This window comes from Homalodisca vitripennis, chromosome 3, assembly GCF_021130785.1.
Source record: "Homalodisca vitripennis isolate AUS2020 chromosome 3, UT_GWSS_2.1, whole genome shotgun sequence".
Taxonomy (NCBI): Eukaryota; Metazoa; Arthropoda; class Insecta; order Hemiptera; family Cicadellidae; genus Homalodisca; species Homalodisca vitripennis.
Window position 1 is genome coordinate 171,092,099 of NC_060209.1, and position 23,398 is coordinate 171,115,496.

Sequence of the window (23,398 nt, forward strand, 5' to 3'; positions counted from 1 at the left end):
CGAGCCCCCTGAAAAACAGACTAGACTTGATCCAGGCCCATCACAAAAAATGTGCACGCTAGTACTCGAGGGAAAACAAACGCCAAAAAAAAATAACTAAAACCACCTATGATTGGTGTGATGTCGATTTGAAGCCTGATGAGACTTCCTGGTCTAAAAGATATGACGTTTACAATGACTTGAGTCCTATGGAACAGTTTTTTTTTACTATTCAATGAAGAAATTATATCTCTTCTTGTCGATAAAACCAACAGGTATGCTGCATTACGTAACAGACTTGGGAATGTGTCTTGAGGATGAACTGAAAACTTTTATCGGGGTACTTTGGTTGAGTCATTACGTTCAACTACCCCGAAGGAGAATGTATTGGGAAAGCTGTAATGACACTCACAACAATAAACTAGTTGCTAAATCTATTTCTAGAGATAGGTTTGAATTTATTTTGACCAATTTACATGTTTGTGACAATGACAACCTTGATAAGGTAGATAAGTATGCCAAAGTTAGGCCATTATTTGATATGCTAAACGAGTCATTTTTTGAAAACGCTCCTCATGTTGAGCACCACTCTATTGACGAGTCAATGGTACCATACTTTGGTAGGCATAGCCTAAAACAGTTTATTCGAGGAAAGCCTATACATTATGGCTATAAAATATGGGTTGGTGCATCCACACAGGGGTATGTGGTTTGGAAAGATCCTTATCAAGGCAAGTCTCAAACAATTGACCCTGCATACAAACAGTTTGGATTAGGTGCTTCTGTTGTGCTAAACTATTGTGATGTACTTCGAAAGAATGGTGATTTCTCTTACTTTTTATTCTTTGACAATTTCTTTACAAATTTGCCTTTGTTACAAGAGTTGAAAAAAAGAAACATTAGAGCAACAGGGACAATGAGAGAAGACAGAATAGGTGACTGTCCTTTAGAAGATGCTAAAACAATTAAAAAGAAAGAAAGGGGCACACTACAATACAAAACTGAACCTAACAAAAAACTCATTGTTGCTCGATGGAATGATAACAGTGTCGTAACTGTTGGTTCAAATGTTTCCGGCATAGAACCAAAAGTTCAGGTAAAACGATTTTCTCGAAAAGAAAAAAACATGTCAACATCCCACAGCCATTTCTAATCAACCAGTATAATAAGAAAATGGGAGGTGTTGACAGAAGTGATCAAAATATGAGTCTATACAGAATTCAAATTAGGGGGGAAAAGTGGTACTTTCCCTTGATTTCTGATTGTATTGATAGTGCCGAACAGAAAGCATGGCAACTTCATCGAAATTGTGGAGGTAAACTTGACCACTTGGCATTTAGACGCAGAATTACTTGCAATATCCTTGAAAGTTACGGAAAGGGAACTAGTTCAAAATCAGGCAGACCATCAAAACAAAGTAAAGTCGACTCAATATTTGATCGTCTGGACCATTATGTTATCCCCCAGGACAAGCAACCACGGTGTGGACACTGTCATGCAAAATGCACAACTCGATGCCATAAATGTGATGTTGGACTTCATGTAAAATGTTTTATTGTGTATCATACTAAAGTCTAGAACTTTCTTAATGCCTAAAAATGTTTAATTGTACAATTTCTAGATAATGTAACAATAAATATCGAAAGTGTGTATGTGTTTTTATCAATGCTCGTAACCATGGTACATTTGCCTACTGACCTATATGTAGGACACCACTTTTTTAAATGTTAGTGCCAATTATTACGAGTTAAATGTCATAACTAGTTATTATAGCTTATAACAAACCTAAATAAACAGTCAAACAAACAAAAACTAAAAAAGATTAATTCAGGCATATCTGGGTTAACCCAAAAAAAGTCAGGAGACCACATTGGGGTCTATAAGAGGTAACACATGTAAAGTGTGTCGAAAGTTGATTTGAGATTTATTTAAAATTTCAATTAAACGGCTACGTGCGATCAAGCAAAAGGTGTTACTTGGACAATCTTTTGAAGAAAAAAAGAGGCAAACACTTAAATAGGCCAAGAAATATTTCAGACGACGTCGTTGGTTTGATGGGTGAACACTTGGCTAGTATCCATCATGACGAAAGTCGTTACTGCAAATCCAAGAGTAACTTACTTTATTTTGACAATACATTGCTTGATATAAAAGCTTTATATGAGTTGTTGAATAGAACAGGTTTTTGTGAATAAAACTCATTGGATATTAAAACCAAAAAGAGTTTTTATTGTTACAGGATTATTTAATATTTACATTAGTCTAAAAACAGAAAATAATAGTAAAAATACACTTTTATCTACAAATATCCTATTAATCAGTTTCCTGCAAAGTCAGCAATTGATATTTGATGTAATCTACATCTTCTTCTTTGAAAAATTTGAAAAGACTCGTTACATCATCAACTTTCTTCTGATTGACTTCCAGTCTAGGACATTTTGCTGTACAGATGGTTTGGAACTCATGAACTCCTTGTTTCCAAAATCTGAAGTTTGAAGTTTTCCGTGTAGCATCGGGAACATGATACTCCACCGCTACGATCACATTTTATTAGTACATATTTCATTATCTTAAAGGGTCGATGGTATGGAGTGGGGAGGAGACTGAGTGGACAGGGGACAGGAGACGAGCTCCTCCCGTTTGTGTTCAATGGGGTGATCGTGACAGGCGGAGAGAAAAAGTGGGGATGGAGGGGCCCCTCCTGCCAACTAGAGATAGCCCGCGTATTAGAATAGTGGAATAAGCAGTCCGCGCGTTCTCGCTCTGTACTCCTCTGAATTTAATAGAGCCTGGTGGTGTAATATGTAAATGTATGTATATGTATAAATGTAATATATATATTACATTTTCAAAGCTGGATGCTGCAGGATGCAGCGCAATTAAATTTATTTCATTGAACCGTGATTTTACAACGTAATTAATGGCAGGCAATTACTCTTGTCTACATACAAATAAACCAATACAACGGAGTATCGAAATACCAAAAAAGACGTAAGGAAGTCTAATGTAACAAAGTAACTTCGTTACATTCAGTGGCGTAGCTATAAAACATTCGAGGGTGGATTAAACATCCAGGAGGATTAAAAAGAGCCCTACTTAGCATAGTAGTTAAAGAATTTATCTTCAGGGTCTCCAAACACAAAATCAACAATTATGTTGAGTTTTTTAATTGCATCTTTCGTATTAAAATGTAAACCAATAAAATTGTTTCGTAACATTATATTTGGTTCATTGCATTTTCCAACTGCCTTAATCAAATAACTATAATTTGTAGGTTACATTACTATTAGTTAGAAATTATTCGATAATTTCCATGTACTATAGATCAGATCAGCATTATAATCGCGTACGCCAGACGACACAAAATGACACTTATCAGGCTTGGTCGAAGTTGCATGCACAATTTCAAGTCTATAGCTTATTTCTCATTCTCGATATATCCAACAAACAGACAGAGAAATATATTGCTATTGCTATAAGTTAAAACTTGATAGTAATAATTTGAGGTTATTAAAATATGAATACTTAACAAAGTGTTTCAAATACTAAAGTTCTCAAAAGAAAATACGATAAGATATCAAAGGACATGCCACAGAAAGGAGATATGAGTCAACCAATACTGCAACCCTGCACCTGGCGTAGAAACGCTGGCTTGACTTATCACTAGTTTATCATATATTTATATATATATATATATATATATTTAAACTAAATAATTTGAAGTGTTTCTCATTAAATGTAATGTTAATCTACGGCCAATAACTTCCAAAGGTAAGTTGGAGAAATTGATTTTGTAATGGGTACTGTAAAGATGAAATTGCTTTCAGATTAAAACGTATAAATACCAGAGTTTTAAATAACCACAGAGTAACCACTAGAGTTACAATAACAGGAACCACATTTTCATTTAGCTGGTTTATTTTGTAGTTTAGGCATATAGCTGGATGGACATATAGGCTTAAATGGCTATAGCCAATTTCAGCAAATTTCAGGGAGCGAAAACATTTTACAGAGAAATGTATATCATGTTTGTGGAATAGTTGATTTTAGTAAATTATGGAATGATATTAATAATCTATAGACAAATTTTGAATCTACAAAAATTACTAACAAAATTATCTTAAATTTAGTCCAAATAAAGGGGTGTTGGGGCTTGTAACACCCACAGTGGTAAAAACATTCGGGGCAAATTTCAACTTGAATGTGTTAAGCTGAAATCATATTCGTTGTCGACGCAAGCTCTTAGTTCAATTTCGTGTTTATTTGATTTTATATTTTATCTACAGCAGCTGACAGACAGACAACACAAAGCTTGCGCCTGGTATGAAGAGTCAATGCACAAACAAGTAAGGCTTGAGAAATACAATAAAAGCCCTTTCGCACACTCCCCTTGCTTCGAGCCTCGATTATAGATACTTCTTAATCAAGGCTTCGAGCGACAGAGACGGGCGAATAATGCCAATTTAGTTTGCCGATTATACTATTAAAAATATTTTGTATCATTCGCTTTTATTGTTAAACTTTTCGATAAGTTTCTACAAAGATTGTCTAACTATGGTAGACAATTCTACCAAAAATCTAAGAGTGCATGGCATACAAAAAATTAAATGTTAATCAAAACGTGTTTTTATAGTTGACCACCTAAAGTGGTCTAGTAGTCATTAGTGACTACAATGTAGGTAAGCAAGTCGATCATTCGTTATTTAAGAGTAAATATATGAACTAAACTGGTCTGTTTTATCCTCGCAGAGAAGCCTCACAGAGGAGAAAAAGTTGGAGATTTGCCTGGACTTAAGCCTTCTGAGTGACAATGGCAGACTTCAATAAATTGTATAAATTTGTATAATTGTATCATAAATCTGTACAGTAATATAATATAATTAGGATAATTTTGTATTTATTAATTATGTCACGTGCTATGTTAGGTATTTAAGTCAGGTAGTTGTCATTGATTTTGTCATATTTCTATAATTATGTTTTTGGTTAAGTAATTATTAATTTATTTACTACAAATTAAGGACTCCACATTATAATATGTTGCTTTTGTCCTATTAATTTGAATATATTCCAATATCACAAAAAGATAACTGGATATGGTTATAATTTATATTTATGGCATTTTATGTATACTGAATTAGCTTTAGACTTTGAAAATTATATAATGTGTTTTTTATTCAAATTTGTTTTATTAAAGCTTAGTTTAAATGGGTAGATTTATCGTATTTGAATTTATTTGTTAATTTCATTTGCTTGAGTGTTGTTTTCTTTTGTTTTTCTAAGAAAGTTGGAGCCTCTACACAGGCAGTTCCTTGCCTTTTGAGGTCCTATTTTGTTTTCTTGAATTTTGTTTATTGATGTACCCTAGCTGTATTAAAATAAAAAAAGACATGTTCATATTTCTTTAATAAAAAGTAACATTGTTTTATTTTTATTCTCATGTCAATTGTGTCTACAACTAAGGAGCAATGTTTGTGTTTGTGCTTAAGGTATAAATGATGTTTATATAATTTTACTATTGTACATATTTTCAAGAAAATAAATAATTTTTCTATTCTATTCTAGATTATGACATTTTATTCGTTGTGCACCATCTCACATTTTGTAAAGTATCTTTGGAGTTATAAAGAAAGTTCAATATTAATATAATTAATTCGATATAATTTCTATGTTTTGCAGATATGTTCGGATATAAAACAACTCATTAATTCGTAAGATAATAGAAATCAGAACCGTTCCGAACTGAGGTCGCTATCAGCCGCATGTACAGGGTTTGTCAGGAATGTTCGGGATTTATCGGTACTGCTCGGCTCTGCCCCCACTCTTTCTCTCCGCCTGTCACGATCACCCCATTGAACTAGAGGTGTGCCTTTGGAGCTGGAGCTGTTTCAAATCAGCGCTCCGCTGCTGGAGCGGAGCGGAGCAGCGCTCCGTGACTCTCGAAAACAGCTCCAGCTCTAACCTTATATATTCATATAATTACTCTCTCGGAGCGTCTGTGGAGCTATCAGCTGTGGCCTACAACTTGTTGACAAACCAAAACAAACCAGTTTTCAGTTTCAGTAGGAGTTCTAACGTAGACATACAGTGAAAAAGTGATATTTTTGTGCGGTTTAACGAGTATGACTAGTATTGATTGGTTTTTGTGCAGTTAATTAACATGGCATCAAAAGTACAGAAATCTAAGACAAGTTCAATTTGGTCTCATTTTTACAGTTATTGATGCTAACCTTAAAAACTGTAGATGTGAACATTGTGGCTTGGTTATGTGCTACCGTACATCAACGTACAATTGAAGAGGCATATTTGAGAGAAAACATGTCGGAATTACTTTGAGTGTTATAAGTTCAAAATCAACAAGTGTAAGTGATCGTGATGTGAATGTTACAACCAACACTGGACCTACCGATTCAGCCGCTTCATTTAGTAACTTTGCAACTGAAAATGAACCTCAACCTGGTGAGTTGCCTTCTAATCAATTAGATAAGCCAAAGGGAAGTGCTAAACAAACCACTCTATCGAGTTTTATACAAAAAAAAATGAATAACAACCAAAAGAAAAAGGTAGAAGCTGCGTTTCTAAAGCTATTTTACAAAGAATTTCCAACCGTTTTCTATTGTGGAGGACTCTGGTTTTCGGGAAATTCGTTACAGCTTTAAACCCTTCTTTTGAAATTCCATCAAGGAAAAGTGGTTTCAAAAAACCTAATACCCACCACGTACGACAAATGTAAGCTTCAAGTAGCTGAGTTTAATGAAAAATGTGGAAAACATCTGTTTAACGACAGATGCATGGACATCTACGATCAATGAATCGTATATAGCTGTTACAGGGCATTTCATTACCAATGATTTTGTGTTGAAATCAGTTCTCTTAGACTGTATTTTAATGGAGGGCTCACATACTTCTAGCCATTTAGCCGAAGAAATCAAGAAAATAACGAATTTCTATAAAATCTCAGACAAAATCTTAGTTGTTGTAACAGACAATGCCTCCAATGTCGTTGGAGCCATAAAAAAATGTTTTAATGTGGAGTCATTGGCCGTGCTATGCACATACTCTTAACCTAGTGGTTCAAGATGCCATATCAAAGGTAGATACAGTAATCACCAAATGCAAAAAGATTGTCTCATTTTTTAAGAGAAGCAACGCAGCCACTGAAAAAACTATTAAAATACCAAATCAACAATGGCGTTAAAGACCCTAAACGCTTACTTCAAGATGTAAGTACGAGATGGAACAGCACATATTACATGCTTTGTAGATTTGTTCAGTTAAAAGAGGCTGTAATAAGCACTTTGGCATTGCTGGACAAAGACTTGCCATCTTTAATTTCTAATGAATGGAAACTTTGCAGTGACCTTTGCAAAGTCCTAAAACCATTTGAAGAGGTCACAGCAAAGATGAGTGGGGAATCCTACTTCACTGGAAGTCAAATAATTGTTTTGACGCTTGGGCTGCAAAATGTTTGCAGCAAACTATGTACACTAAATTTGCACCCTGATGCAATACAGGTAGTACAGAACCTGCTCATGGGGTTTATCAGCCAGATACCATGACATTGAGTACAACAAGTTAGTAGTACTTAATACCTTTTTTGGACCCAAGGTTCAAATTGTATGCATTTTCTGACGACAAATGTCAACAGTTTGCTAAGAATCATGTGATTACGGTCGTTGCAGCTATGATTTCCGCACTCACTTCTGCCACCGCAATGGAACAATCCCCTCCTGGTACACCATCTTTGACTTTGACCAACCAATCTGGTCCATCACAATTTGAAGAAGAAGAATGTTCAGTATTTTCTATGTTTGATTCTGTAATAAAATCTGTACAAAGGCAGACTCCCGGAACTCCCAACGATTGTGCTACCGCCGAAATCGACAGGTACATCGCTGAACCACCACTTCCCAGAGAAGGCGATCCTCTGGTCCTGGTGGAGGATTCACGAGGCAGTCTACCCAAATAAATCTCAGCAGACTCGTTAAAATAAACATGGGGTTTGTGGGTACGTCAGTACCTTGTGAAAGAAATTTTTTCCCGAACGGGAATAATAATAAGTGACCGAAGATCACGTATCAAATCCATGAAAGTGACTCAACTTGTGTATCTAAATGCAAATCATGAATACTTGTGTAAATAATTTGTATATTATTTTATATTTTCTGTTACCGTACTATTTTTTATGTTTTATTACTACAGTGTGAAAATAAATATAAATAAAATGTACGTGTAGTCTTCTTACCCAAAAATTAGATTTTCATAATACGTATTATAAAAAAGTAAGTAGTAATTAAAACTGTCAGCACCTTAGCATATTTGTTTACAGTAGTATTTGCTGTTTATAACATAACCAAGCAATAAGCTCCAATCTACAAGGGAGCAGACAGATGCCGCACATCGCGCCGGAGCGGTTGCCGGAGCTGGAGCTGTTTAAAGAGCTAGCTCCGCAAACGGAGCCGGAGCTAGTTTGGCTTCTTCCGCTCTCGGAGCTACTTGGCACACCTCTACATTGAACACAAACGGGAGGAGCTCGTGGGACAGGAGACGCAGACGGACCGAGAGCGGCGACGGGACGAGACGGAGGTGACGACGACGCCACCCAGGAGGCGGCGCGGCGGGACACCAACGGCCATGGTTTGGATAGCGATGTCGGTCAGCCGGGAGTGACTATATTAATGTGTTCGAAAGTTTGTAAAGTTATGTTTTGGTTAGAGAAGTTACGGAGAGGGCATCGTACAACTAAATAAATGGGTAAGTGAAAAGTAATCATGTATATATTCTTTTATTTAGCATCCCTTGCTACCCCCCCCCCCCGAGTCACCATTCTACTGAGGGGTGCGTGACAAGTTTTGGTGGAGGCGCCGGGTAGTCCTGAGGCGTGGTAGCCTTTGACGGACTGATCATAATTTTAAGAGTGTTGTTTGAAAAATAGAATAATTTGTAATTTGCTTAAATTTGATAAAGGTATAAGTTGTTTTATAAAACCATATACAACATGAACAATTAGCAATGAATACAAACCTTATAAGAAGCGCAAAGCTTATGGAGAATAGTTTGCCAAGTTGGTTTCCCGCCAAAACGAGCTTAGCGCGTCCGCCGCTAGGAGCGCTTGTTTCAATGTCTGCCCTATAGCGACAAACACGCCCTCCCTCCACCCCCGTTCTAGAGCAGCTTGTGAGTGACACGTGATCTATTACTGAAATCCAGCGCTTATTCCTTTGCATAGTTTTAATACTTCACTTAATTCGTTGAATCTTTTTATGAATTAATTATATTGTATTAATGTATAAGTAAAATAGTGTGTGGACTGTTTAGTGCGTTCTTTAAAAAACTAGTTATGTGTTAATATGAACATTGGGAAATAATTTTCTTCATTCCTGTGGCAATGTCAACGAGGAACAGTAACAAGTGTTCGTATATCGGTTGTAACAACAACTCCACTACGAATAAGAACCTGTCATTTTTCAGATTCCCAACAAAAGATAAAGAAAGGTATGTCAGGTCTATAGACTATATTAATATTAGGTAGATTCCATACAAATCTGTATGGTCTTATACAATACTAGCAGGTATTCGAGCTTCACAACGGTGAATAACCGGAAATTCATAAATCTTAGATTTCTCTTAATTCGTTAGGAGTATTTCGTTAATAAATGTATATAAGCTCCCTTAACTTATCTATAGTTAAAACTTTTGTTAAGCCTGAAGTACGCCTGCTTATCTATGATACTATATTGTAGATACATTAAGATTTGTGTTTAACAAAAAGTGTTGTTTATAAACAAAAAAACTATAAGAATTGTTTATATCTCAGTTACCATGTACTCTAGAGCAAAACAAAAAAGTATTTTAGAATTCTCATGTAATTTATATTAACAGTTGCTTTTAGGTGTTTTTTTGATATCTCATTCATTCCGTTTTTAATACTAATAAGTAGGTAATAAACTAAATGATTGCATTAACGTATTATTTTACCTCCCAAAAATTCTTAAACACTGTAATTATATTTATCTTAAAGAATGTATCTAAGTTTTCTTTTAAATTAATTCAAATTGTCTTGTTTTTTAAACTTTTTGGTAATTTTGTCGTAAAACTGCATTGCATTGTAAATAGTACGTTACTACTTACATGCATTGTAAGGTTCTAAAAAATGTAGTGTTATACCAGCTGCATTTTGTTTGGTTTCTCAAATTATATTTTTGTTACTGGATTTTTTATTGTTAGAAATATGTCTGGATTTTTTTTTAAAACAGTAATGTGTATAACATGTATACGCACACTTAATAAACAAACTGTGTTGATTATTTGAAAGTGTGATAATAAGCTTATTGCTCTTTTAGGAACACATGCTATCAAATATTGCACAACATTTAGGTATATTGAGATCATAATTTGGCACTAGCTTTTCACCTCGTTTCTTTTTTAGATGCCTTACATGGATTTTGAACAGCGGAAGAGATGGGTTTTCTGACCTTGATGACAATCAATTAAGGTCCAGATATTTATGTTCCAACCATTTTCGACATTCAGCCTTCACAAATTCAACAAGAAAAAGGTTATTGCATAATAACCCTTTGGCTTTGGCTATCCCTGAAAAACACTGGGAAAGGGAACCAAATTCAATCAGCTCTGAGTAGGAAAGCAACTCTTATGCTCGATCACCCAGCAAGAAAATCACTTCAGAGGAAACCTTCAGCGACTTTTTGAGAGATTTCCAACCACTACAAGATGTCGAAATATCACAGGATAAAGACGAAGGAACCACCAATATCCAATTAAGCCCAACTCCAAGAAAAAAAGGCTCATGTACACTGTGCGCAGAAAAAATACAAAGCTAAAAAGAAACAGAAGTAGGCTATCGTTTTTCATAAAAAAGAAGAGAAAATCAAAGGAATCCTGTAGAGTAGATGAAGATGCTGTTTTGCTGTATTTGCCAAAACTGTTAAGTGGAGACCCTTTGACATTTGTTGAAATGCAAATTAGACACCAGAAGAGGCAAAAATGGAGCGAAGAGGAGAGAAATTGGTCTCTGTCGATGTATTACAAATCCCCAACTTTGTATAGGTTTATGCTTGACCGAGGATTTAAACTTCCATGTATTCGACTCATTCAATATTGGGTAAATATTCACAATATAAAGCCAGGGGTTTACCAGGGAAGTTTTTGATAAACTGAAACTGAAGGCATCTCTCATGAATGCGGAAGAAAAACAATGTGTACTTATGTGTGACGAGATAAGCATTAAGAGGTCTTTGGAGTATAATTCGAAATTTGATATCGTCGAGGGATTTGAAGACCTTGGTCCCCTTGGCAGAAGTGACAAAATTGCCACTCATGCTCTTGTTTTCATGATTAGAGGGCTCAAATATTCATGGAAATGCCCAGTGGCGTATGTAATAACTCACAACTCGATAAAAGCATCTTCATTGGCCTTGCTGCTTGATGTTGCCGTAGAAAGAATCATCAATGCATCTTTATCGTTAAAGGTAATTGTATCAGATCTTGGTTCAACGAATGCTGCTGCAATGAAACTGTTGGGAGTTTCCAAAGACACTCCATTTTACCATTTTGGCAACGAAAAGATATTTTGTTTGTTTGATTTTCCTCACTTATTGAAATGTGTCAGGAACAACCTTTTAAAGCACGATTTCGTCGTAAATGAACAGGTTATATCGTGGAAGGCTATTCGTGAGTTCCACGAAGTTGACAAACACTCTATGTCTGACTGTAGAGCAGCTCCTAAAATCACAGAAAGACACCTAAATCCGCAACCTTTCCAAAAAAATGAACGTCAAGCTTGCTCCACAAGTATTTAGTGCGTCGGTGTCAAGGGGAATGAAAGCTGCCCATCATCTTGGTCTACTAAAAAATGAAACATGTGTGAACACAGCTGATTTTTTGGGAAAAGTCAATGACATCACAGATTGCTTGAATAGTAACAATTTGTATGATAAAACACCTTTAAAACGGCCTTTGAAGAAAGAAAATACGAATGTTATTAAATGTCTAGAAGATAACAATAACATATATTTCATCATGGTCGGTTGTTGGAAGAACAAAACCGCCGTGTTTTGACGGCTTGAGACAAACCATACAAGGAGTGTTATCCCTGTACAAAGAACAATTTGCTGACGAGGAGAGTTTTCTCTTGACTGGGAGATTGAATCAAGACTCGTTAGAAAATCTGTTTGGTGTTTTGAGAAGACGGTCGTGCTACTATTCCAACCCTTCGGCCAAAGAATTCAGGAGGAATCTTCAGCATTCATTATCAGTGCGATTAATGGACCCACCTTCTTCCGCAAATTGTGAGCCTCATGGAGAAAACACACTTAACATTACCGAAAATGTCAACTCTGATGAAACCAGCACAATGACAATTGAATCCCACCAAGACAACAGTACTACAAATAACACAAATATATCAACAGGAAACAACTCAGCAGTTATGTCAGATGAGGACTCAATCACTTCCCTCAAGTTAACGGCATTAGAGGACAACGTAATTTGTTATGTAGCTGGATGGTTAGGAAAAAGGTGCCTAGATAAATATTCTTGCACTACTTGTGAATTATTGCTTGACAAATCGGAAACTTGTGAGCTGGACAGAGAGCAATTAATATATTTTTAAGAGTTTTACGAGGCATGATGGAGAACTGGCCAAATTAACGAAACCGTCAAATACCTTTTATAATGTAGTCAAAACCCAAATTCATGTCTTCGTCAAGTTCTTCCCAAACATATGCTCTTTAGAAAACATTAGAGCCCGGTTGACAGATTGTTTATTCAATGAAACTGAGAAGGCTTATCCCAACTGGTGGGAAGAATGTAAGCCACATAAAATGTTTATGATGGATTTACTGATAAAATGCAAACTGTTTAAGTGCGTCAAGTGGAAAACAAATTATTTACGGGATAAAACTCTTTTAAAGAGACTACACACAGATGGGGATAAAATGAATGACAAATTGAAGAAACTGAAGAATCTTTAAAAGGTATGTTTTGACATTCGAGAATGAATTAGTTCCGTTTAGATTTCGAAGCTAGCGCTCAACGAATAATGTAAATTGTGTTTTGTATATAGAAACACTCTTCGAGGCCGTTTTAAAAGAATTACTAAAAATTGAAATTTGATTTTCAATATAAAGAAAATGTTTTCCGTTTTCAAGGCAATGGCGAGGTTCAGGATGGAAGTCAAGTGCTGAATTGTTCATAATTTGGCCAAGTGTTCATATTTTTGTAATTGTAACATTGTATTTTAATAAACAATATGTTTCTGACACATCGAGGGTTTTATTTGCAACCACAACATTACTGGCTGCAAGCTAAATTGCATTGCCATTCAAATTTTACATAATGTGAATATTGGATTAAACATTTTCTGTTAACTTAATATATTTACTAACATTTGCTTAGCAGGCTCTAGAAAAGGCGTAAATGATCTTTTTCATGTTTATATGTAAATTATTTTTACATAATAATTCTGTTATTTTTCAAAACTCCTGATTTTTATGCTATCCATATTATTACAAGACATTACCTAATTCTTTATATATTCCTCTGATTGTACCGTATTGTACCTATTATTAAACTGTTTGTGGGTGCACGCATAGAGTATTTCAATATACACACTCCTGTTTTTAATTGTTTGTTAAAACATTTCGTATGTTATTAGGCGTTGATAAACACATAAATTGGAAAATTTACTTGTTATGGTATTTTACTTTAAACCAAAATACAAATTTCGAAAGGCTCATGTTAAGATGCTCATTAATAAATTAAATGACAACAAGATTGTTTTTTGTTGATCAACAATATTCAGCCTAAAAAGGCAAATTAAAAACTTTTATCTGTGTGTAGCGTACAGCCAGCGATCACATAAGACCAATAGATGGAGCAGTGGGGTTGGCCGTTGAAGTCGACTCTGGCGCGCGACGCTACAACAATGGCGGCGACCTTGGGATGATTCACCCTAGTGGCGAGCGCTCAGACTGTGTTCGCTGATGTCTGGCAGGTTTTAGAACATGAGAAGGAAGATGAAGATCTCGACTATTTCTATGATATTGTAGGAAACACTTCAAATGTAACGACGCATATTGTGGAGTACCTTTCTGGTTTTATACTAAGAACGTTAAGAAATAAAATAGCCTGTAGCGGGTGCCTACAGCTGTTACAGCCTAATGAGGAAACGCAATACCGCAACAGTTTGATAAGTTGTAAAAACCGAGGAGGACTTTTACAGCCTTCTGAAGGTGTTGTGAAACTTTGTTTGTTATGCGAAACAGAAGTAAAGTTGCGTATTAATAAAGGCGACGTGACAACTGTGAAAAAAGTAGAGGACAGAATGGTAAGTTCAGAGTTACGAAAGTGTATCGGTGTAAATCTGTTCCCAGGAGGGCATTGTTTTGAACAAGATCCTGGGGTAAATCGCCTTATATTAGTTAAAAAAGCTATTTGTAAACAATACTTCAAAGTACGACATCACCACTGCAAAAATGTCAGTGCCTCATTACACAAAAGCAGAATACGCAGTCATTTGTTAAAAACTGTAACATTTTTAGGACAGTAGAGAGGTACGTTTTATTGTAAGCTTTGGATATTTATGTTTCTAATTTTCATATTGTAATTTCCATTATATTAAATACATTATTTATTAACACAATAAGTCTATGCCTACTGGTTTACTTTATTGTACCTTATATTGCCTCCAGTTTAGTTAATATTTAATTGCACTAAATGACAGTTACTATTTAAATGAAATGATAAACGAATGCCTTATAAATGGGGTTTAAAAATGTTTAACATATTAAAAATAATTAATTACATTTAAATGAATTTTAAATTAACGATATGTTGAGTTTTAATTTAAGAGCCGAGAGCGGCCTGGAGTGTAGGCGTTCTGTTTTAGGTCGGGCGATGCGGTCAGGGTTTTCGCCTATATTCTGCCGATAATATCAGGAAAACGACTGGTCTTAGAAAAAAAAGTTTCGAATGAAAAAAAAATAATTCAACTCTTTATCTCAAACTTTCCCGCTTACAAAACTTGCCTGTCCTAAAAACAAAAAAATCCTCACAGACCGACTTTTTCATGTTACGATTTCAAATGTGTATAAAACTTTTAAAGTTTTTTGCTCATTAAAATTATATAGAGATCAAAACTGGTAATTTGAGTTGCACCATTGGAATCGGTGTTTTATGAGACATACGTACACCAAATTTGAACATTTATTTCTGCGCGCGCACTGCAATTTTTAAGCTTCTCTGGACGGAGTTTGGCGTTTCTAGACGTTCCCAAGATGGCCGCCACTGGCTTCAACAACAGTAATGTTGTAGGAATAGGAGTACTCCATCTATTGGTCTTATGTGATCGCTGCAAGCGTACAACCTCTACTCGCCCGGCCGCACTCCTTGTTATTGCCACGACGAGCCACGAAAAAGCTCTCTCTCTCTCTCCCTCTCCCTCTCCCTCCCCAAAACCAAATTAACCAAATTGATGATGCGGTTAAATCAATTACTGAATTATCTAAGGACATTGACTTCATAAGACAGGAAAATGTAAATCTCAAGAAAATTGTACAGTATCGGATTTGACTTTTAAAATGGACATTCTTGAACAGGCTTCAAGGGAAAATACCGTTGAAATTCAGGGTATACCATTTGTGGAGAAAGAAAATGTGATGGAAATGGTTTAAAAGGTGTCTATGGCTATCAGTTTCCCCTTTGATCAAAATATGGTTGACAAATGTTATCGAATAAAAACGAGATTTGGAGCATCTGAAAACCCAGGGAGTATAGTAGTTCGCTTTGTGCGAAATATTGATATGCAAATGTTTATACAAAAAAGAAGAGATAAGAGGAACTTGAACACCAGGGACATTGGCTTTCTACTGGGAAATTCTTCTGTGATTTATATCAACCACAGTCTGACGCCGGCTAAGGGTACGCGCATAGTGAGGAGGTGAAGGTGGAGGTGTAGGTGTAGGTGCAGGTCGCCGTTAACGGCGAGGTACAAACAATTTCATTAGGTTTAAATGCGTGCGCGCATGGTGAGGCAGGTCGCGGTAGAGTGTAGCTCGCCACTTACAAGGAGCCTAGCAGGATGTTTTTCGAAACAAACTAGTTTGATTTACCTTTGCCTAGCTCGCGGCTTTGCTCGCTGCTTTAACGTGATTGGGTCCACTCAAGGCCACGCACCCCCCCAACCCCCTCTCCCGGTACAAACCCCCGCCACTTTGCCCTTCAGTCTGCTTTCACCCAAGTCAACGTTTAGTTCCGCTTGTTGGTTTTCTGTTAGTTTTTGATAACCTGTTATCCGAAATGAAGGAAGATATTATTATTGCTATCCAAAATCGTCCAGCCTTGTGGGACAAGAGACACAAGCAACATCACAATCGTCACGTTTCTGGACAAGGAATGGAAGGAAATTGCGGAAAGAACTAAAAGTTACAGGTAACTAAAAACTTTAAATTTAAAACTTAAACCAGCTTTGCTGTTTTTAATGTGGGATATTCAGTTTAAAGTGTAATGTAAAAGTATCCATAGCAGACTTTCTAATTAATTAATATATTTTTTATCTAACATTAGTAAGTAAAAGGTTTGAAATAAGGTAAAAATTAGAAACTTGCGAATGAAATCTTTAATGAACTATAAACAAGGACACACAGTTTGCAACTAAGTATTATCTTGATTACGGATTGTTTACAAAATATTCCTTGAAACTATTTCTAACTTCTTTGGCTCGATTAGATGTAGCATTTCCAGATCTACCCAATGGTTGTAAGTTCAGTTTCAGTAGGGAAAGGCAGGAGTTCTGACTCATGTACACCGCAGTATCCGTCTTTGTTTTATGATTTATATTGTGTAAAACGCATGCAGCCTTTATTATATCGTCTGCAGTCTCAGGCAAAGGTTTCAATGTAACCACTTAATATCCGCCACTTAGCAAACAGAATGCCAAAGGCACACTCAATGGTTTTTCTAGCACTTGATAGCCGTTTATTATACACTTCTTCTGCATCCCCAAGAGCTTTTTTCGAATAAGGTTTCATGAGATTCTCGCGCAAGGGATACGCTTCATCTGCAATAAAAACGTGTGGAACTTTTATATTGCTGTCAGGCAAACACTTTTCTTCGGGAATACACAATTTGTTTTGTTCCAACAACCTTCCAAAATCTGACGCCCTCAAGGTTCCCCCATCGCTTTGTTTGCCGAAACCGCCAACATCAATAAATATAAACTTGTAATGGTCATCCGCAACACCCTGTAGAACAATTGAAAAAGTCTTCTTATAATTGAAGTACATAGACCCTGAATGCGCTGGGCATTTTATTCGACAGTGTTTACCGTCCAACGCTCTCCGATACAGTGTGGGAATTTCCAAATCTCATAGAAATCTTTTTGCAACTTGCTCATAATCTTCAATAGTTGGAACTGGCATATGCTCTGGTTGGAACGTCTCCCATAACAGTTTGCACACATTCTTAACGATTTTGCCCACTGTATTGTCTCCCATTCGAAAATGAAAATCCAAGAGTTTTAAAACTGCTTCCAGTATGCCAAGTACCTGCAACCAAAGAACACAATATAACCAAAAACATAATATTAAAAATATTAGTCGTTTACGTTTTCGTGTTTTGTTCCAGATAAAGTTGTGAAGCAAATTTGGAAGAACTTGAGGCAAGAATTCAGAAAACCAATTTTCCAAAACAATTAAGTCTGGAGCTGCAGCACCAGAAACACCCACATGGAAATATTACGACAGCATGGCGTTTCTCAAAGAGACCAGTTTTTGCCCCGCAAATCAACTAGGAAACCTTGCAGATGTAATAGCAGATGACTCAGACCACGACCTAAACGAAGAGGAGTCGGAAGAAGTGAACCGAGATAGGCCAAGAATGTGATGAACCTGACAATCCACAGTTGGACACAGAGAATCTGACAATAGTACCGGCGCCGGAGAGTGAATCACGCCCCAGCAGCAGAAATCTCATGCATCACGCCCTGCAATGCCACCAAGATTTAATACGAATGACCTGATCACAAGAACAGGATTTAAAAAAAGAATCACGACACAAGCAGCTATTTGGACGGGAAATTAGTGGCAGTTGGAGAAAGAAAAGTTGAAGTTAAAGCAACAGAAAAGTGAGGACAGGGCAAAATGACGAGGATGTTGGGTTCTTCAACTCACTGCTACCCCATGTTAAAAACCTGAATCCTAGAAAGAAAATGTTGTTCAGGATGAAAGTTCAAGAAATTCTTTTTGACATGGCATACTCACCCGAAACCACCATCATCATTCTCAACAACATCAACTGTCACTTAGACCTACGTCAGTAGACCACAGTACAAGCTCTCATCGCTACAGTCCCTACGACAGTTCCTCTCCTAGTACCATGGGCATCACCATCACCAGTCACCTTCGCACAGCTGGTCCGCGACGTGACTTCACCATTGAACTACAACCAGGATGGCGGCGAAACATATGTTTCCCGAGTACACTCACTTTTAAAAATGTCTTTGTAATGCCGTTCAGCTGGCGATAAATTAATGACAGTTTAATAGTTTCTTTACGTTTTTTATAAGTACTACTATTTTTCCTTTGCGCAATTTACTTAATAATACCATTTTTTAAGATTATGTTAGGCCTACTATTATAAACATTTTCAACATTTGCAGCATTTTTATGTAGCGTACATTAATATCTTTCGTTTGTATTTTACTTTGAAAAGATCCCTGTTAGTTACTATCATTTTACCAATAAATTGTATTTTTCATGAACTGGAATTGCTTTCTTATTACCAACTCATTTTTACATACAACAAACATATTCGAGAATTAAATAACAGAAGAATATATGAAATTTATTTCTGCACAATTTTATTGATTTTACTTCAATACATATATTTTTTATTTTAAATTTACACACTGTTTTATCTTTAACAAAGTCAATATACTTTTTAACTTACAGAAACATGTGCAATTGCAGGCAGAAGGTACTGTAACTTACCTTATAGTCAGTACAAGCTGTTCTTTTGGACCGATAGGGTTAACATGCAAGTTGCAGTATTTTGTACAACTCTCCAACTTTGGAGAAATGGTTTCACATATGTACTTAAACGTTTCAGGAGTCATTCGCAAAATAATTTTGAAACTTCTCAGGATAATTTTTTTTAGTTCATGAAAAAGATGATGATATTCACCTAGTTCCTGTCGCACTTGATTAACAGATGTTGCACTAAATGTTCGATTACTTAACGTTCCCCGTAAGCCACCACTTACATGCTGAAGACATATCATCGCTTATCATCACTATCTTCACTTATCATCACTGACAGAGAAAATTGTTGCAATAGGCCAAAAAAGCTACCACTGTGATTAATGGATAGAAGAAAACAACACTCGAACTGCTTGTGTTGACCGCGTGTTTGGGGGAGGGGAAAGGAGCTGCGAGGCGGCGAGCTAGACGGCGAGGTAAATACCTCCTGCACTATACGATGCTACCTCCATCTGTACCTCCACCTGCACCTACACATCCAGCTACACCTCCACCTTCACCTCCTCACTATGCGCGTACCCTAAGAGGAGGTTGCTGCGAGCTGCGCGGCTGTGTCGCAGTGAGAAACAGTACACTTTCGTATGGGTCAGCGGAGGACGCATCTTCCTACGTAAAAATCAAGGAGATCCGGCAATTGAGGTGAAGCGAGAAGAGGACCTTGAAAAGTTGAAATGATGGTGTTTGTCTTACAGTTCAGTTTTGTGTTTTGTTTATCTTCGGTATGATAAGTTTATCAGTTGTTTCTTAGTTTTAATTTCATGTTGTAAAGTTTGGCATAGTTTTAATTTCTAAGCAAGACTATGAAAAGAATCAGCCATGGTTATGTCCTGTTTGTGCGGGAGAAAGCGAACTCAACTTATCAGTAGCGACGCAGGAGGCGGCCGCTGATAAGATAAAGTCTACTGATATACTCGATTTAATGAATGAAATGAGAGATTTTCGCCGAGAAATGAAAGAAATAAACATTGACTTCAAAAATAACATGGAAAAATACTCTGAATGGATAATTGACAACGGTAACAAAATTGAGGAAGTAGGGAAACAGGTGAGAGGAATCAAGGAGGACATATCTCACCTGTATCAAGAAAACATAAATTTGAGGAAAACTGTACAGGAACTCACCAACAAAACCAATTTCCTGGAGCAGGCGTCAAAGGAAAATGTGATCGAGATCAATGGGATTCCCAGCGAGGATAAAGAGGATCTTCTGGATCTGATATCCAGAGTGGCAGCTGCAATCGGATTTGAATTTCAAGTAAATATGATAGATAACTGTTACCGCTACAGGACGGCAGCGGGTGCAGATGGGAGGCCGGGAGGCATCGTGGTCCGTTTCGTCCGTAAGCTGGACCTTGAACAATTTATACAGAAGAGGAAAGATAAGAGAAATCTCAATACCAGGGACATCGGGTTCATGGAGGGACAGTCAAATCCGATTTATGTCAACAACAGTCTCACCCAGGCGAACAGGAAGCTACTCAACAAAGCGCGAGAGGTCAAGCGGGAGAAACAGTACACGTATCTTTGGGTCAGAAATGGAAGGATCTTCATGCGCAAGAATCCTGGAGATCGCTTTGTGGTGATTGACTCAATGGAAGTGTTAAGTAAGTTGTGAAAATTATTACGCTACAATGTATTGATTTGTTACATGATAAAAATGTGTATTTGCTATAGTTTGTTTACAGTGCTATCTGATCTATTTGAGGATCTTTCAGTTGGTATTAACAGTTTCAAATGTGTTTGTTTTAATGTGTTTATTTTTCTTGGGGTTTTTTATTTAGGATTTTATAAAGGGATCTATATTTTAATGTATTCTCAATTACAAATAAATTTTAATGAGCGTTAGTGTAAATAATCAGGGACCATTTGTTTCATTAAAAGATAAATTTATAAAGTCTAAAAATTGCTTAAAGATAGGTCATACCAATGTAGAGAATTTGATGGTCAGAAGAGAAACTGTCTTTAGTCTGTTTAACGAAAATGTTTTTGATGTTATTGTGTTATCTGAAACATTTTTAAAGCCTATTATACCTTCTACTCCATATCTTGTGGATAACTATGAATTGATACGCCATGATAGGGAGGGGAAGGAGGGAGGGGGTTTAGCCGTCTATTTGAGGAAGTGTTTCAGTTATAGGGTGATAGCATCTTCACAGGCAATGTATTGTATGAAACCTGAATTCTTAATCATAGAACTATCGCATTGTAATTGGAAGTTATTGTTGTGTGCAGTATATCGACCTCCTAAACTAGGGTATATTTCAGAATTTTTCGATGTTTTAGCCGATTTACTTCCAGTGTATAAATATGTCTTAGTAATAGGAGACTTTAACATAAATTTAAGTACTGATCGTGTGTTTTTCGAAAAAAACGTATTTATTGGATACTGTTAAAAATTTGAATATGTCTATATTACCATTAAACCCAACATACCACAGACCAGAATCTGAAACTTGGCTGGATATCATGTTTACAAACGATTTGAGTAGAGTGAACGATTATGGGCAGATTTCTATATCTGGGCTTTCTTATCATGATTTCATTTATACAGAGATAAATTTAAAAACTAAATTGTATGTAAATAAAAATATAAGTGTAGTCAGAGATTTTAAGAATGTCCAGGTTGATGAACTTAAACAGGAGTGTGTTGGGTTATTATGGGATAATTTGTATACCTGTAATACTATTGATGATAAGGTAAAAGTTCTGTCAGAGACATTGTCAAGTCTGTATAACAAATATATTCATCTAAGAAATGTAAGTAATAAAAGAAATGTATGTCCGTGGGTCAATGAAGATATCAAAAAATTAATTGTAAATAGAGATAAGTTGTATAAATGTTACGTTAGATCCAAAGATAGAGAAATATGGGAAGAATATATGTTAATGAGAAATAGAGTTAAGAGAATTATTAGGGACGAGAGGAATAAATATTTTAAAAATTATTTAAGTGAGGAGAGATCAAGTCGAGATATGTGGAAACTCATTAGAGATCAGGGAGCTGGTAAACAATCGAAACAGCTAGGTGATCCGGTTGTTCAGTTGGATTGTCTCAATGATTATTTCTGTGGCATAAATAATGAAATAGACAGGGATTTGATTGAATATTATAAAAATAAGAGATGTTTGGAAGCAAATAATTTTAACTTCACGCAAATAACTGTTGAAGCTGTTTACAAAGCAATTATGGATATATCATCTAACGCTGTGGGTAATGACGATATACATATAAAGTTTATTAGATTGATTTTTCATGAAATACGAGATGTGTTGTTACACGTTTTTAATTTTTCTTTGTTATATAGTAGCTATCCAAGTCAATGGAAAAATGCATTAATTCTTCCGTTACCTAAAGTTAAGAGTCCTATAGAAACTAAAGATTATAGACCTATTAATATATTGTGTGTTTTGGGTAAAATAATGGATAAGTTGGTGTATCAACAATTATCTATATATGTTAATGAGTGTAATATTTTATGTAAATACCAATCTGGATATAGACCAATGTATAGTACTCAGACGGCTCTGATTAGGATTACGGACGATATAAGGTTGTCAATGGATAAAAGGGAAATTAATAGTAGTCTTAACACTTCTAGATTTCAGTCGTGCTTACGACTGTGTAAATCATGAGTTGTTATTAGCAGTTTTGGAGTCTTATAATATTAGTGACAATGTAGTTCAATGGTTCAAGATCATATCTATTGAATAGAAATCAACGAGTAAAAACTAGTGGTGGAATGTTATCCAATTGGAAGATTAATCCTGTAGGAGTTCCCCAGGGATCAACATTGTCTGCCTTACTTTTCTCACTTTATATAAATAGAATATATGAAATTATTATGTTTAGCAAATTTATGTGTTATGCTGATGATATGCAGCTGTACATAAGTTGTAATATAAATAAGGTAAATGAAGCTGTTGATGCAATGAACGCCGATTTATGTAATATTTCTAGCTGGTGTAAAAGTCATGGGTTAAATTTGAATGCTTTAAAATGTAAGTCTATGATATTGGGAACCTCCCGAACCTTAGCAAATATAGATTATGAAAATGTATTACCGATCGTGATTGAAGGAACAGTACTGAAATATGAAAATAGTTTTGTAAATTTAGATCTTAATATGTCAAACACTTTATCTTGGGCCGAGCAGGTGGATAGTATAGTTAAGAAAGTTTATCAATGTTTATACCAGTTTAAAAGACTTAGTTTTAATCCATCAGTACATGTAAAGAAACTAATGATTCAGACATTGGTGTTCCCATTTTTTGATTACGCTCAAGCAGCATATTGTGATTTAAATAACTCACTAATGAATAAATTACAGGTAGCACAGAATGCGTGTATAAGATATATTTATAACCTA